General features: G+C 37.4%; 1 protein-coding gene across 2 annotated transcripts in view; it reads left to right on the top strand.

The window, feature by feature from the left end:
- The window catches only part of CACNB2 (calcium voltage-gated channel auxiliary subunit beta 2), a 224748-nt gene that overhangs the window by 105106 nt on the left and 101931 nt on the right, over window positions 1-17711 (top strand). The window lies entirely within an intron of this gene.

Here is a 17711-nt window from a genome sequence, read left to right as displayed (position 1 = left end):
ATGAGTGAAGGAGTGTGCCTTATTCACTATGGCTGTAAAATTTGTACTTTGAAAGGGAAAAAAATGTGACGTGAATTATCTTTAATTGAAAAAAAAGACTTCATTTAAATGTTAAGAACAACTATATGCATCTTAAAACTGTCACTTCTACATACTTGAGTAAATTTTTTTACGTGAAGGTGGTTCATTATTCATTATCAATATTTGACTGTGAGATACTTGTTCTGAAGTAGATATCATTTCTGCTTTTTAAACTGGTACAGCATTGCATTTCGTAGACATTGCTATGCATTAAACAGCTGAAATGAAACTCACAAAGGGAATTAAGCCTTTGGTGGGTTATCTTATAATGCTTCACAGTAAGGTTTGGGTGGCAGAGGCCTTACACCTACCAGCATCCTTTCCCATGCTTTTGTTCCCTTTTGCTATTTTATCTTACTGGTCTGGCAGAAAAACATCAAGAAAATTAAAAACCCCAAACAAGTAGTTTTCTACCAGGAAACTCTCTGCCTAGAGGGGTCTGACATGTTCTGGGACCAGCAGAGGGGAGCAGAAGGACTGCTGGACATAGCAGGGATGGGGCAGGAGTGGAGAAGGCCAAGAGCTCTGCTTTCAGCAGTGGGGTTTATTTATTTAAACTGTTAGTTTAGCTGTTTTATGTGGTGTTTATGTTAGCTTAGCTTTTTTATATGGTGTTTATGTTTTATGTGTTGCACTCAGATTCCTAACACATCTTTCAGTGCCATCAGGGAAATTACATTTTCATCTAGTGCTGAAGTTCCTTTTCTGCAGATTTTAAAAACTGTCTGTAGGACCTTGGTGAGTCCTCCTTTCCCAACCAACACCTCATGTTAAAGTATCATTGGGCACTCGTCCTGCTTTGTGGATCTTGCAGTAAGGCAGTGTCATGTAAAAGTGGGAGTCTATTTATACTGGTGTAATTTTCACATTTTCCATTAAAATGAGTTGTGGCAAAGCAGTGTATACTTGATTTCAAAAAGATCAGCAACCAAGAAGATGCAACATTTTGCTCTCAAATGCAGAGAATTTTCTCAAATTAGATGCTCAAAAAATGAGGACTATGCAGGTACAGTTCTTGACAAGCCAGGCAGCCCTGTTATGCATTTTAACTGCTAAACAGCTGTAACCCTTTTTCTTCAAGTAGTTGTTTAACCAAGTCAGATTGCCCTTATTAAAAAAAGAAACAAAACCCAAAATCCCAAATCAAGTTTGAATACTCATCTACTTTAAACTTTCAAATGTCCAGGTGCTTATCAAAAGCACTTAAATGTAGGCATTACAGAATTTTACAGAATTACAGAATTTTCTCCTTTATTCCATGATGATTTTTCATCTTGGACCCTCTCTCACCTATAGAAAACATTTGACTTTTCATTGTCCAGAGACAGGAAAACAAGAGGTTGACTTTATATCTGATAATAAAGAAACTTTTTCTTGGAGGCAGGAGACCCTGTTCATGTCCTTTATTCAGACTGGGCAGTGGACTTGGTATTCAGGGAGCTATCCTACAGCTCAGCTGCCACCCTGCTGGGTGAGCAAATGGGTTATTGCCTGTTGAGAGAAGTATCAACCAGATGCTCTCTCAGCATCTCACCTGTAAATCTGCTGAATGAGAAGCCCTGTCCAGTTAGCATGCAAATCATCAAGCAGACAGCCCTTTGGTAAAGATCTGAGAGGAAATGATGACCCTGAGAAACCTTCATGAATTTTGACACAAGGAAGACAAAGTGGTCTCCCTCTGCCAGGATTTGGGTGGTTTGTGTGTTTTCTGTGGAAAGTTTGTTGCAGCAATTTAGGAAATGTGAGTTAGGATCTGTTTGCACCAGAGTTGTTGACTCTTTATGAGCTTTAATTTATCATCTGTCTTCGCAACACAAATTTTGTAGATGTCAAAATTTGTATCTGTCAACTTTGCGTAGGTAAATACAGAGTTCTGCTGTCTTGTCATGTTCAAAAAAAAAAAAAAAGCAGGGGTTTTAATAATTTGATATCTTTTGGAAAGACTTTGAGTCTTCTCAAAGAGGAAAGGAAGAAAGTAAAGGACTGTACTTACCTCAACCTGAGGTCTTTGGATGGGATACTAGGATACCTAGAGTTGGCTCAGAAACATGAAACTATCTTTTGAGAAACTGTAAGGTACCTGGTGTCAAATAAAAGTAAATCCACTATCTCAGGAAACTGAATAAAAACAGACAGAATCTGCCCTTAACACAGGAAAGAAAGGAGCAACAGAGGAATTGTCTTGTGTATATATATACTGTAGTGTAACGAGGCAACCAGGTGCCACTAATTGCCAGGGAGTGAGCATGAGCTTGTGTCAAGCCCACCTGTGCCCAATTAGGGTGGGCCCCCACTGTGCATGAGCAGGACCAGGGGGCCAATAAAAGGTGAGGCCTGAGACACAAGCTCATGCTCACTCCCTGGCAATTATTGGCACCTGGTTGCCTCGTTACACTACAATATACACACATATGTATCTGTGTATTAGATTTAGATTAGATGTGAATTTATGAAATGTCATGTAAAAAAGCTGTTCATGCTTTTATCCATCAGCAAATGGCAGATAACATACTCTATAATGTGGCAGAATCACAATAAATTATCTGAGTTTGTTTGCCTTGTGCTAAGACTGCCCACATGTCCACACACAAATCAGCTGATGTACAGTAACTTGGTGATAAGAAAAAAATATTCACATGTCTTAAGCTTTTATTATTTTGGAGATATTAACTCTTGTGATCTCTAACAACTTGTTTATCATCTTGATTGTCAAGAACTTCTTATAAAAAGACATGCATTTTTAATTTGGGATGGAAAGAGGCCAAGTTCAGATGCCTGGATTTTTTAAACTAAAAAAACAAAACTTAAAAATTCAGAAAACTTAAAAATTCCCAAGTAATTTTTTATTACTATGCTACTGAGTATTTAGTCATTAGTTCTTCTATTCTTTTAATGTGCTTAATGGCATTTGTGGTCCAAGCATAGTAAGATTTCATAAGATAATGTTTAAAATTGAGACTTCTGAAGAAAACACTGTAAATATAAATTATTATATTTAATCTTAAAGCTACTTCTCCATTAGCACTATGCAAGATTGAAGAATGAATAAAAATAGTATTCATTGGGTGATCTGTATTCCTGTTCTCTTAATAAGGACCTTATATTATTTTTAAGTCACTGAAGGCCACTTTTGTTTTGAGATACCTTAACTAATTTATCTGCTTTTAGCAGACCTGTTACTTCTTAGGTGACTATTCACCCTCTTGGGCAGAAGTCATCTAACATTTACTACACATTGGTTCTGTGACTGTCTGCCAATCAGAAATTTAAAAAATAAACTAAAGGAAAAAAATAAAGAAGTGGTTTCTGGCTAGTGGTTTATGGCTAGAAGAATTAGGAGCCTTTTGAAACTTTATGGTTGGTATCAAGGAATTCTCTGTTGCTTTTTCTGCAGTTTAAATCATCTTGTAACTGTGTTTTCTAGTACAAAGATCTTTTGTCACAATATTGTGATGGCCAAATTTACCATGATGACAGCCTGGTCTTACAAGCTTAGTTTCAGTATTTTGTAAAATCTGCTGAAGGGCTGCAAATCAGCCTCTGGAATCAGAGCTGCCCTTGTCCGAACTGTGATATTCCAGCTCCAACTGTGACTGTGTATTCTTCAGAATAGCTCTGATTTGCCCCAAGGTATCTGTGTCCCACAGCATGTGTTAAGTTTTTTTAAGGATCATAATTTTACCAAAATGCTAGTTCAGTAGTTGTACTGCAAAAAAACCCCAGATCAACAAACTTTATTAATATAGTGTTGCATCAGAAAATGCTATACTTCTTACAGCCTTCTAAAATTGTATTTGCTGAGGCTTACTGCCTCTGAAAACAGGAGTCATTTAACATTTCCAGTTTAATAATGCATTCTAGAAGTGCCTTACAGGAATCAAAATAAATTATACAAGAGGCTGTCAATGTTCTGTATATTTTACTTTGCTGAATCCACTTTAGGTAAATAGAAATGTCTATTTCATGAGAAATAAATATTTGGCTATACAAAAAATCTTGTGCAGGGTTTCTACTTACTTAATTCTATTTTAGTATCTGAACTGAACCTTACATGGGTTCATGTACATCTCTTAAACACAGGTAAAATTTAAACAATCCTTCATTCCTAGCGTGTCCTTGCAAAAAAAAAGGAAAAAAACAATGAGACAAAGAAAAAACCCAAAACAGGAAACAGAAAAACCCAAAACAAAAAACATCACCAAAATTTGGTAATGTATAAACAAAATATTTCTTCTAGTTTCACTGTTAGAATTGTCAGCAATACGATATGTAGTTAATATAAGTAAGAAATTACTTTTTAAGTAATGAGGGGGAGGAAAATGTATAACGTTTTATTGATACATTTTACAAGTGGCTGTGCAAAAATGTGTGTAGAACCAGATAATATAAATGGGAGCTAGTCTGAAGTCTTTATTAAAAAAACAAAACAAAACAAAACAAAACAGGGGTTTTTATCTGTGAGATGTTGGTGGTGTCTGGCCTTTCATCTTCACTGTCAGCTTTAGAGAATCTGCTTCCAGAGGCAGTATTTAGAGTTTGGTATTTGGAAATAGGCAGTGCTTTCGCTTTCATAAACCAGAGTTTTGCCTCTGTGGAGCTTTGCTTGCCCAGTATGTCTATTAGAGACCAATCTCAAGTCATGAGCAAAGGAGATTACCTAGCTCACCGAGCAGCTGAAGAAAAAAAAAAAAAGTGCTTGTTGCTACTCTCAGGAGTCACTGTCTCATCATTCCTTGTCTCAGTAGTGGCAGGAGCAGAAAGCTGCTCCTCCACAGCTTTCTCTCTGTTCATGCCATTGCCTGCCTGTTGCTGCTTGCTCCTGACTGCTCATTACTACACCTGCAGGAGCTTCTGAACAGTACAGATACGTACCCTTCATTCCTCTTATTTACATTTAACCCACGCTCTTATTTTAAGCCAGTTGGCCCTAATCTTGCAAACACTTGAACCCATTAGGGCAAATAACATAATGTATGTGACTTTTACTGATTATTTCAATGGACTGGCTATTGTGTGGAACTACTGCCATGATGTCTTGTCTAAGGATTCCTTTTTAGGATGGTAATTATTATAAAGGTAATTATTATTAAGGTTCATGTGAATGCATCTTCTCCACAATATATCTTCTACCTTAGTTGTGGTCAAGTATAATTTACCTTTTACAGGGAAGATTTCCTTTACAGGGAGATTTCCAACCTGAGCTGAGCTTTCCAACTTGAAGTACCAGTGCCTAATGCCTCTGTTCAGGGAAGAAAAAAGAAAAACAAAACAAAACAATCTGTATGCACAAATACAAAGAAATCCTATTACCCAGTTTTCATGTTCAGAAACTACTCTGTGATCTGCTTCTAGCTGCATAGCTAGTTGTTGTATGTTAACAGGAGTCCATGTGTGCTGCAAGGCATGCAGCTGAGATTAATAAAATGTTGTGTTACTCCAGCAAGTGTGCAGGCTTCGTTCCTAAGGCAGCTGACATCACTGGGAGCACAGAGCCCTCCCACTCCTCCTTGGTAATTGATGGTGATGGGTTCCCTGCTGAGCTGCAACCTAACAAAGGGACTGAATCGGCTCAACAGCTGAGAGAAATCACCAGCAAACAGTATCACCCTATACAGACAAAAGCTGGGCACTTTAAGCCAGACCTCAGACAGAAAAGGAGCTCAAATAATGGTTAATGCAGGCTGGCTTGCTGAAGTTTTTGCTGGTGCCCTGCTTTGCATTGAAGATTTTGTTCCACAAGAAGTGTTGCTGGAAGGGCTGTCCTGCTTGGAGCAAGGCTGACATGCTTGATAGACACCTGATGTCTCCTCAAACTAAGCACATTACTCCTAGGGTAAGCGTATGCTGAAGGAGTGCAGACCAGATGTTCGGGAGTCCTTTAATTTTGCAATGCAAGGTACAGGCTGGCTTGCAAGTGAACTTCTTTAAAGTTAAGCTGTTTCACTTTGATGTGATCTAGCCAAGCTCAGATGTTGTTGAAAAATGTGCCAGCCTTGTTGTGGAAGTCCAAATTATAATTTTAACCTTCCTTTTCTAAAACACTAAAGCTGTCATGTTGAAAAATCGGGGGGGAGGGGGGGGGGAGAGAAATAAAAGAGGGAAAAAAAAAAGTAGAATTGAGGGGAAGTGAAAATGCTCACAGGTGGCCATTGCTGTGAGGGCTTCTGTCTCTAACCCCATTAAAATAATTAAAATGAAGCGGCTTGCTGTTTAATCAGTGTTTTTGGGCATTGTGGTAAATTGTTTTCTTCTCAATACGAGAGCAATGGGACTCTCTGCTGGCAGTCATTTGAAATACATTCTCTATATAGACACTAATATTACACTATTTTTGGTTTGGGTTAGGTTGTAACATGCTCATGAGTATTGGTTTGACAGCATTTGACCAGTTATGTGTTTTTTGTGACCAAGGACTTATAGCAGCAGAAATCCCACTACATCTGTGATTGTGAAATAAAATATAAATAGATTAAAACATAGTTTTTAAAGTTAAAAAGGTTGTGTTTTGCTTTCCTGCTTACACTGTAGAAAACAAAGGATAGAGATTAAAATAATAGAAGTAATGTTAGTATAAACTTAAGCTAAAAGTTTAGTTTCAACTTGCTACTTTCTATAACCTTTATGAGAGACTTTAATGCAGTTGCAGTGAAAGAAGTGTGCCATTGGCATGACAGTAGATTTCCAGAGTGATTCTGAGAACATTCAGGGACAGAATCTTGTGTAAGGGCTGCTCCACACAATTTTTTGTCAAAAAGGAAACCAGATTTGGATTTGAGTCATTCCAATTCCTGGATTATTTAGGTATGTCCATATAGGAAGGTATATGCTAATCATAGGTATTGCTAATATCCATTCTATCCTCCTCTTACGAACAAGTCAGATCAGAGTCGTGCTCAAATTAGGCTGTGGTTGAATGTTTGTGGGGAAAATAATGCAATGATGGATACTATAGGAGGGTATCCAACTACCCATATACAATTCCACTGGACTTGTTTTCAGCAGAGGTGTTCAGGACAGGAGAAATTAGCTACTAGTAGACTCACAGGATCATTTAGGTGGGAAAAGATCCTTATGATAATCGAGTCCAATCTTAGCTATAGCTGCCTTTACCCTTTTCTTATGTAATTATTATAGTTAAAAGCTTAAGTTTTGAAGTTTTCATATTTATCTTTTCAAAGAAGTTCTTAAGAGTTGTGATGAATTAATGTGATTTGTGGTTCTCTGACAAACCCAATACAATTATAAATGGGGAAAAATTGAAGAAAAACTTGTTTGGAGAGAAAAGGGTGTAAAATTGGAAAATACTGTTTTCCTAAGAAAAAAAGGCTACCTGATGGTAGAACTTGGCATAAGTAATGTTCCTGTTTCCATGCAATATTTTCAATTTTTTTCTACTGTTCAACAAATACTGTCATTAAGTAAACATGAGTTTGATTTAGCAGGGCTAATAGACTAAAATGAAGCTTTTGCCTTGTATCACAACATGAGGAAATCCAAGCTCTATTTAGCATAGTCATAAAGGTCCTGATGGGCAGAGAAGTTACTCTTTCTCATGTAACGGAGTGGTGCTGTGGATTTACAGCTCTTGTGAACTGAGAAGTGGCAACACAGCAGAACAAGTGAAATGGAGCATGGGATTAAAGGAAAAAAAATTGGCTGAACAGATTCAGCTGTGTGTATTTTGTGGATTTCTGACCATTGGATCAAGCCTTCTTTCAAAGTGATGGTTGATGACGACTTTTTTTTTCTTCTAGTGTCTAACCTAGTTTTTAGGTGTGTCATGAAGGGAAAAAACCTATGTAGCTTTGCTAATGTGAATTTCGGCTGTAGTCTCTCCTTCTTAAGAATCATTTTACAGGATATTGTACTTTCAAATTATCTTGGTTTTAGCAGTACTAGTGCTCAGGCATTACCTAATTGAAAAAGGAATTGTTTAAATGGCTGGGAGGAAAGTAATGAGAAGATTAGGAAGACTAAAAAAGAGCTTGAGAACATTCTCTTTTATAATTCTTGGCATGTATAATCAAGTAAGGTGACTCATTATGATAGTCTCTTAATAACAGATATTACATCAAAAGTGGATATGAATTGCATAATTGAAGAGAAATTCAGATAACTGTTTAATGGGTAGTTTTTTTGGAATTGCCACATTTCAAGATGCCCCTTTTAGCAAGTTAAGCCCAGAATTATTCAAGTCCATTAAAAAGTTACAGTAGGATGAAATAAAATAATACCTATTGCATAACCACTGGCACGTCTTCACCACCAGCAGTCATTGTGACATAGAAATTCTTCAATACGGAAACTTCTGTAACTGCCAGAAAACACAAGCACATGAGGCACAGTAATTCCCTGTGGTCTCCTGAGGCTGTCATTTTATCCTTATCTCATCCACTATGCAAAGAAGTGATATCCAGACTTTTGCCAATTTACCCAGATTTTCCTTGGATTCGTTTTTATCATTAGTGGAATATGTAATTGCTGTTGTTATTTTTTTAAATTCAGTTTTCAAATTGCTGTGAATGAGCCAAGGAATTCATAAACTTGAAAGGGCAAAGTCTGCTATTTGCTTCTCAGGATGGATAGTATGAAAGTTCAGAATAAAGAAGATGTAAAAGGAGAGGAGGTAAAGTGCCTTGAAACTTCCATTGCATTCAGATATCCATTTTGTAGGCTATTAAACCACTGGGCTCCTTTAATTCTTTGGTTTTTTGCTATGGGACAAAATATAGAAGATATTACAAATTTGAAAATAGGTTTTCTACTTACATACTTTTTGCACTTTTTAAGTTACTATCTCTAAAATCATTTGTTATAAGTATATTATTTATTTGCAAATGTTGATGCACCACTGGTGTTGCATGTACACTTCATGAAAGCCTGTGGTTTAAATCAGACTTGCAACAGCTTAATAACAGCACCAATGCTCCGTGAAAAACATAGAGCAAAAATTCTCCATACTGACTGACAGTAAGTGTTTACATTTGCTGCTCATGACTTTATCTTATATTTAAACACTCTGCTGAGTATTGAAGTGTATGGGCAGTCTTTGTATAACAGCTCTGATTTTTTAGGTTGGTTTCCTTAGACAAGATTTATGCAATCCCACTTTCCATCTGTTAGTTGTGCTTCTCCCTAACTTCACTCCAATGGCCAATTTAAATCAGTCTTGCAGAGGTCTCAGATGTACTGAGTGCTTATAAAAGACCTTCTTGGGGGGTTGGACAGAGCTGTTAAAGCCATTTTCTTGACATGCCAGTGTGTGAGTCAAGGCAGTCTGGCCTCCACTAGGATCTGAAAGGTAATGTCCAGCCAGCATTGAGTTTAACTCCAGAGCAGCTGAAACAAATGCTGCCTTGTGATCAACAGGAACTCATGGAAAGGGAAGGGGAGTTTGGGGAGGGGAGGGAGGAACCAAGGGTACAGAGCATGTGGTGTGTAGGGAAAATGAGAGCGAGCTGAAGGTATTCTGGAGGTGTGTGTGGGAAACCAGGCTTCATTACTTCTGCTGTTCGCAAAACAACTTGTTTTTCTTCAGCTCATCATTAATTATACATTGCATTTTGGACTATTTTAGTGGATATAAGTTTCTGGGTTTTTTTCTGAATGTTCTGAGACTGCCTAAAGGATGCTGACAGATTGATGTTTTAGAATATTTATCCCTAAAAATTATTAGCTTGATAGTTAATAATATTGGGTGCCAGTATCAGAAAAAAAATATGCAATTTTAAGGCTCTGCTAGCAATTCTAGGTATAAAAGCTAAATTTCACTTGGACTAGGCTCATGCTCATTAAAGAATGTTAGTGGAAAGACTGGCTCACAGCCATAATAGTTATAAAGTAACTTAGTGTCTTGCTATTTTGACAAAGTCCTCAATCAAGTACATATTATAATTTCTGTGTAATTCAGCCCAGTCTTGTAAGTACGCAGTGCCACAGCTCAGTTCATCAGGAGTGAGTTTCTTTGAAGAGCTGTGTGACCCAGACATGCTCTTTTTTACCTCTTATAAGCCTTACGATTTTGCTTATTTGTTTAACCACTATTGAGTGGCTTTTTTTTTCATTTGAAAGCTTATAGTTATTTATTTCACATATACTTTATCGTTATGTTATAAGCCATTGGAAAAAGGAACTTGTCAATTTTTTTAATACTGTTTTTCAGTAATATTCCATGCAACTTAGAAGCCTAGTCATTTTAGTATGTAAAAAACAGGTTAATGCTTAATAATGTATTTTCAATAGCTTATGTTCCAGTGGAATTCTAGAAAAGTAATTTTCAAACTCAACTCTTCTGATTTTTCTGCCTAATTCAAACTAAATCAATGGGTTCCCAGAACACCATGATATTTTCTGGCTGAATATTTACCGTGAAGATAATTTGATCAGCTTCTATTGCTGTGCTTTTACATGGATCTCCCATATTAAGATCACCAATCATGGATTTGATCACAGTTCTTATACTAGTGACTTTTTTTTTTCTTTTGGTAAACCAATTGTCCAGCAAATCTTTTGTCCTTAGGAGGAATTTCTCAGTGCCTTCAGAAATCCTCACCCAGCTCCCCTTAGTGTCAGGGATTTAATCCTTAAAAAGGTAGTGGAGGATGCCTGCTGAATCACACCAACTGGCTCATCCTTACAGCTCTAACCAGGATACAGAAAATGCTGGAGAGCATTTTTTTGAGCCTCAGAGCCTTGCAGTTTCAGACATGGCAAGCCCAGCACAGAAATGTACTTTGAAATATGCTCTTACATTCAGTGCATGAGCTTTCAGTATCATCAGAACTCAGGAACCAGGTTCTTCAGTTTTTTGTTTTTTTTTAATGAGCATTGATTGTCAGCTACAAAAAGAGGGAAGAGAAAAATAGACCAAACAGGAAGATGTGGTTGAAAAATCACACCTTTCCCCAAGTACTACCATTCTTTCTGCTAACAAGGTTCTGTTAATTTTGGGACAAACAAGATTAACTAAAAGTATCTTACCTTCATGCTGCATTTCATCAGAGCAGTTCTGAGAATGTCTTTGTAACACATTGCATTAGTCCTCTGTAAGGCAACAGTTACATATATCTGATCCATTTCATTGCTAAGGTCCTGGGTCTTCTGACTTTTTTCACCACAATGCACTAAGAGTTATTTCCCAGGGTTACACATTTGGACCACTGCTCATGATGTTGAAGTAAGTTTCTGCAGTGCCAGGGTGACACCCATCCTCAGAGGTAAAAGAGGCCACTACAACAGAACATGTGTTGCCTGAATTCCGCTTAATTCCTATTCTGAGCTCTGAAATGGGTCTCAATGACACATAGTCCTTTCTGCAGAGACAAGTCTTCCAGCTTTCATATTTCACTAGAACTCATTTTACTGGAGCTTGTTATATTCTACATGTCTGTCTTCACCAAAAATTGAAGATAATTGATAGCTTTTCGGATTTCAAAATGCAGATATCTGAAATATTAGAAGTTTCAGATGTAGTAAAAATGAGAAACTGGAAATGAAGTTTGCAGAAGTGATGAGGCCAAAGAAACCACAATATTTAATAGGAAAAAATACTGTAAACTGTGGAATTGTGGAATGGTGGCTTGTGCCAAAAATGCATAAACAAAAGCAAAGTATCCCAAAACTCCTCCTGTGGCCTGCTGTGGTGTCTCTGCTGGTCAGGTGCACTTTTATTTCTGAAATGAGAACAGAATTTGGAGGTATCAATAGCACTGATTTTACAAGGACTTTTATAAATGCAATTTTGAGATACAGTTGGCTTTGGTACAAGAATTATTACCTTGTTTTAAAAACCAGAACAGTTTTAAAGCACCTAGGGCTTGGACCTTTCCTCTGTGAAGGATCAGTAGACAAGTCGATGTCTTGGTATAGTACACAGAAGACAACCTGAAACTTGAGAACCATGTTTAGGGTATGGAAATGTGGCCAAAGGTGCTTATTATTCCTCTTGGTTCATGGTGGCTTCTGCACACAGCTACAAGTCAGTTACTCCTCAGTTGTCAGTCAGCATCTGGCAATCGTCGAGCTGCTTGTGGTACTTGAAACATTTCGGTGCACCCAGGCACAGACTTGTGTTGAGTGTGAGCTGAAAGCCTTTCACTGAAATTAAATCCCACTGTCTATTTAGTGTAGCCTTCAGTGCAGCAGATAAGCAGCATGTAGTGGAGACATTATAGAGTCAAATTAATAACTTTTCAGTGGAAAGCTGTGTTTTCTAAGGAACTATAGATATTACAGACTATTTTTCCAAGGCGGTGTAAGTTTTATACATTTTAGTTTGAGATCTTAGTGTTATCTGTGAAGACTGATTCTATTATCAATGTTATTGTACTCAAAAGAATTCATTTTTCTTCTTGCAATACAGAAAAATTAAGATTATATCTATTTTAGTCTTCAGGGTATTATTTATTTTAAATACGGTTATCAAAGACTTTTTCTTTCCAACCACTTAAAGCTCTGGCAAAATGTACAGCTGTTTCAGAAGTGTTTGGATGCATGTTTAGTTGCAGGCAACTTGTGTGATTATCTTTGACCAGCAAAGAAATGTTCTTTCTGGCTATATCCCCCTTCCCTGTGCTTCACTGCTGCAAGGCTACAAGAAGAAAATGTTCTCTATGGCCCTGCATTACATTTAAAAAAAAAAAATCTTACCTGCATATGGGAATGATCACCTGTGGGTGGATCTTCCTACTTTAAAGCATTTATAGCACCTCTCCAATACTTGAGTGATGCAGGGGATCCCTAATACAGGTATTTGCATTATGTACCCAGCATACAAATGGTATCAAAGCTTTGCTGTCTCCCTGATACTTACTGCAAGTTGGGTTAAAAGTTTTATCATCTGACTGCACAAAGAATGGCAGCCATTTACAGCTTGCTATTTCTGTGACACTATGAGAACATACTCATGTTATCTGTCAGTGCAGAAGGAGATAGCATGTGCCCTAATGTATATATGTTTGCAAGCTGAGAAGTTTAGTCTGCTGTTATCACTGCTGCATCCTGAAATAGAAAACTGCAGGCAGATTGGGTTGTGTTAGAGAATGGTAACCATAATAACCAGTAACAATCTGCAGATGATAAGCAGCTTTAGCACTTCAGAATAAAATTTAAAGAGCATTCCAATAGTTCCACGGGCATACTTTTAGATTTCATTTTATTATACACTCATTTTAAGTTTGTTTTTTGAAATGTGACATTAATCGTAAGATGTTGGTTAGTTATTGTGTCTTGAACTGGTTGATGCTGCTTTATTACCCAAATTAAATCTCACAGAACAAAATGTTACTAATCAACCTTCTTTCAGATGTACACAATCTGCAAAGAAGAATTAAAACCATCCTAATTGATGTAGGGAATTTTATGTCATGAGACAGACTGGTTTTAAGGCTAAATATAAAACCAATACATTCAGAAAAGAAATATAACACGTGCTGGAGATGAAGGCAGAGAATCTTTATGGTCTGAAATCAGTATCATGTTCTGGGATGCTGCCCAGCAATTTTGCTGATATGAAACTTAAAAACAAACAAAGCCCTCTCCTTTAACTTGACCCAAAATATGCGTTTTTGGGGAAGGTGCTTTAGAAAGTAAGGAAGGTGTCATTCTAAAGACTGGAAAGAGGAGTTCCAAATTGTGTCCTGGTCCCTCCATCCCCCTCCTTCACTATCATACAAATGGGGGTGTTTAAGAAGAGTCTGGGAAATTCGAACTGAATTACTTACCTATCACAAAAGTATATGAGTCGTAAGGTGCTCTGATAAGCTGTTTTATCACCTGGCTTAACTTGTTTCCAGTCTCCCTTTTTGAGACAGTCCTACCAGTTTCATGAAATAGTTGGATGTTTCTGAGAACACAGAATCTGATTTCCCAGTTGTTGTAATTGTCAGATCACTGCAGTTATCACCCCACTGTATTTATAGAGTAACAAGAGCAAGAAGAACTGAAGACCAGTTTTCTGCCACTGGTAAAGAAAAAATAAAGTAGCAGCCAGAAGTAAATAAAGAAGAAAGTACCAGTGTTGCTGGTGTTCCTGTAAGAATTAAATGCTTGTATTTGCAAGAGATAATTCTTGTTACAAGCTGTGCAAGAAAGACTTACACGCTGTTGACATTCTTCACTGGGTTTTGAATATGAATCTGAATTAGGTAAGGGAGAGTTGATTGCTTTCCATTTGTGTTCCTGAAGGAAAAAATGTTGTTGCTGTTGGATGAAAGTTGAAAGATTCTTGTTTATTGAGGAAGCTCTGTTTAGTCTATAAACCCTGACAACCATGTCAGCAGCTTTTTTTTCTGTTTGTTTTCCCAAAGGCGCTGTGTTGAAGTACTATGGTATACAAAGTTATTTATAGCATAGACAATTCATAGCTATGCTTAAAAGACATGGGTCATAGTTTAAATACCAGAGTTAAATGCTGTCCTAGACAATATGAAAAGTCACTGTTTCATGTTTGAAAATGTAAATGGAGAGATGGAATCACTAAAATGTCAATGTGAGCCAGAACTTTATTTTATGACTTTGTTATGATTTCATAACAAAGTGCTTGGAGTAGCATAGAATCTTTGAAGATGCCTTTGAAGTCATCTAGCTCAATTAAATGCTCAGAATAGGTCCACCTATAGCCAGTTGCTGAGAACTTTGTCCAGTTGGCTTTTCAATATCTCCAAAGATGTAGATTGCACAACCTAGGGCAACCTGTGCCAGTGCAGTCACTCAAAAAACAAAAATAAATAATAAAAATAATAATAATAAAAAATCATACAACTCAAAGCTAAAGAACTAAAATAAAAAAAACAACCCCCAAACCTTTAAATTGTATTTCCTGTATTCAAGCTATGCCTGTTCATGAGGAGCTACTGAGAAGGGTCTATCTCTGCCTTCTTTACTCCCTCCCATCAGGTATTGTAAATATGAACATATTTGTATGAAAAGAACAACATTTACAGAAACAATCAGAGCGAACAAAATTCATGCATCTTGATACACCTATATTTGTACCTGCTTTCATCTCTTAAGAGACATTTAATATTGCTGTTGCTGTCTTAGATTCTACAGTTCAGCAAGGACAACTCTAAAAGTAATTGTGTACAGTAGAAAGCTGAAGAAATTATTTGTTTTATTAATGGGATTTACTCATGATTTCAGATTGTAGTCTAGACTGTTTTGGTCTTCCAGCAGTGGTTTTTTTTTGGTCTGAAGGCTGGATCTGAAGATCTAGTCTTCATCAAGTTAGATCTGTGTACCTGTGTGGCCCCCTGTCATAATCTTCAAGCACATGACCTGCTGCAAAGTACCAGCAGAGGACAGGAGCAGTTCCACCCTGTGACTGAGTCCTTAGCTTTTTTTCCACATTTTTTTTAATAGAGCCATTGGTGTCTTTTTTACTCTTTCTGGCTTTATCCTTGTTCTGTTGCTCACCAAAACTTGGCCAGCAAGTTTGGTCTAGACAAAGTGATCACCCTGGAGGTTTTCCAGTAGTCCCTATTTGGTTGGTCAGCCCAGGCATCTTAGTTCCATGTTAGCATCTTTCTGCTCTGCTCCATGTCATTCCCCTCTTTCCTGATTACTTCCTAGTAGCCAGCTGTCCCTGTGCAGATCTTATCAAATCCTATTGTGTTTCCTGACTACCATGAATATTTTTGTTACATAACCTTAATTTATGTCTTGTGGCCTGTCTTTTAGCATCTTCCTCTTCTTATGTCATGTAGTCATACAGCTTCATTCCATGTGTTGCACTCTGGTTTTCTGCTCTTCCCATTCCCACCACCTCTCCATCGCTGCTGAATTCCTTTTTCCAGCTTTTCTCTCTCCTGTTTCCACTTCTGTGCTCACTCTTTCAATGTAGATCATGAGATTCTCATCTGCATTGTTTTGCTGCAAAGGTTGATGCTGGCAAGAACCTTTCAGCCCTGTTCTGTCCAGTGCCATGCCACACTGAGCCGTTACAGGAAGGAAGCACAGAAAACCTACTGCTGTTGTTTTGCTGGGAGCAGAGTATAAGTCATCCATAAGTGCTTTGCTAACAGGGGTGGCGTTTTTGCAAACATTAACTCTTGAAACATAAAAGCTATATACGGATTTGCTTTGTGGAGCCCTAAGGTAGAGTTGGCTACCTGTCATGATGCTTCAATTCAGGAGAACAGCAAGCAATACAGACTACTTACCATCTAAGATGCCAGACTTTGGCTGCTTGTACTGTCTGGAGTGAGAATCACTTGTGACATGATTGCCACTTATGGTGACAATCTGAATAATTCCATAAGTCTCTGTTGATTATTTGTAAACTGTGATCCTCCCTGATTTCATATTCGTATCCAAAGTACAGGAGCCGAAGAAACTATTAAAAAAATATCACTATAATTTTTAAGAAATAGGACACGATATGTTTTCCTTATTCTTAGTGGCAGGACCATTTGTGACATCCCAGCTGATTATTTGTTTTCCAAATGTAGTTGTGAGAGCCATATCCAAGAAAAGAGCTGTCAAGTTAGAGCACCCAAATTTCAGTTGCTTGTAAAAGCTGTTTCAGACAAGTGAAGTAATGGGGGATGACCCTAATGTTGCTTAGTATTGATAGGTGTGCTTTTGCACTAAAAAAGCTGTGCAGGAAAGCTTTGACAATTACATTAAATACAGAAGTGTGTAACCACACTTCTTCTTAAATAAGTGATTATCTCATTTTAGTAGTGGTGTCACATGTGTGTTATTTACCTCCTTGGAGGAATGGTGTGTGTTTTATTTACTTTCTGGGAACACAATATTGATACTGCTTGTTTGAAGTGTAATTTGCAATTGATATAATGGGAGCTGGCCACTTTGGCTGACAGATTAAACTGCTGATATTTTGTAAACTTATAGCTGAGAGATAGTGAAGGGAAGTCAAATTTGAGTTTTCTGATTTCTATTTTGCTCTTTCCAAGTGTATATAGCTTGGTTTAAACTCTGCTTGTGAATACATACAAGAATTTAAAAAATCCAGACTCATGAGTCACATCACATTTAGTCACCAGAGTACCAAAGGCCTGTGTTACCAGAGAAGGCAGATTGAGAGAAAAATGTTCTACTAACTCAAGCAAAGAAACTGAGGTAGTTAAAACAAGACAAGAGCTATTTAAAATAAGTGGGAGTGAGGTGGGGGGAGCAAAAGGGAGGATGTTTACAATGTATTTGAACTGCATCTTTTGGTGTTTTTCTTAGGAAAGAGATCTTGTCTTTCCTTTGTGGAAGAGAAGGAAATTGTGTAGCACACACTGGTTTTTGATGCTGTATGTGTTCCTGGTACCTTGTGTTATGTTGTATATATTAATATGATTATAGGTATAAATGGATAAGCATATATTCACATATTTCCTGCATCAGACATTACATACTTCATAATTTTTCTTAAAGATTACGTATGGCTGTGATTACGGATATAGTGATAGCAGCAATCTGACCTATAAGGAAGTTAGAGGTCTGGGCAGAAAGGGGATGGGTTTTCCTAGTGCAGTTTTAGAACTGTTTTGGTCAGGGTTGTGTTACTGGTCACCAGCTGGTGGCCTCCCAGCTGGTTGTGAAGAACAGTCTTTCCCAGAAGGCAGTACTTGTGTATGGCTGCCTTTATGCTGTATTCCAAAATTATCTTGAATAAGAAT

The sequence above is a fragment of the Calypte anna genome, chromosome 2, assembly GCF_003957555.1.
Source record: "Calypte anna isolate BGI_N300 chromosome 2, bCalAnn1_v1.p, whole genome shotgun sequence".
Taxonomy (NCBI): Eukaryota; Metazoa; Chordata; class Aves; order Apodiformes; family Trochilidae; genus Calypte; species Calypte anna.
Note: the sequence above shows the minus strand (reverse complement) of the source record. Positions and strands in the feature narration are given on the sequence as shown.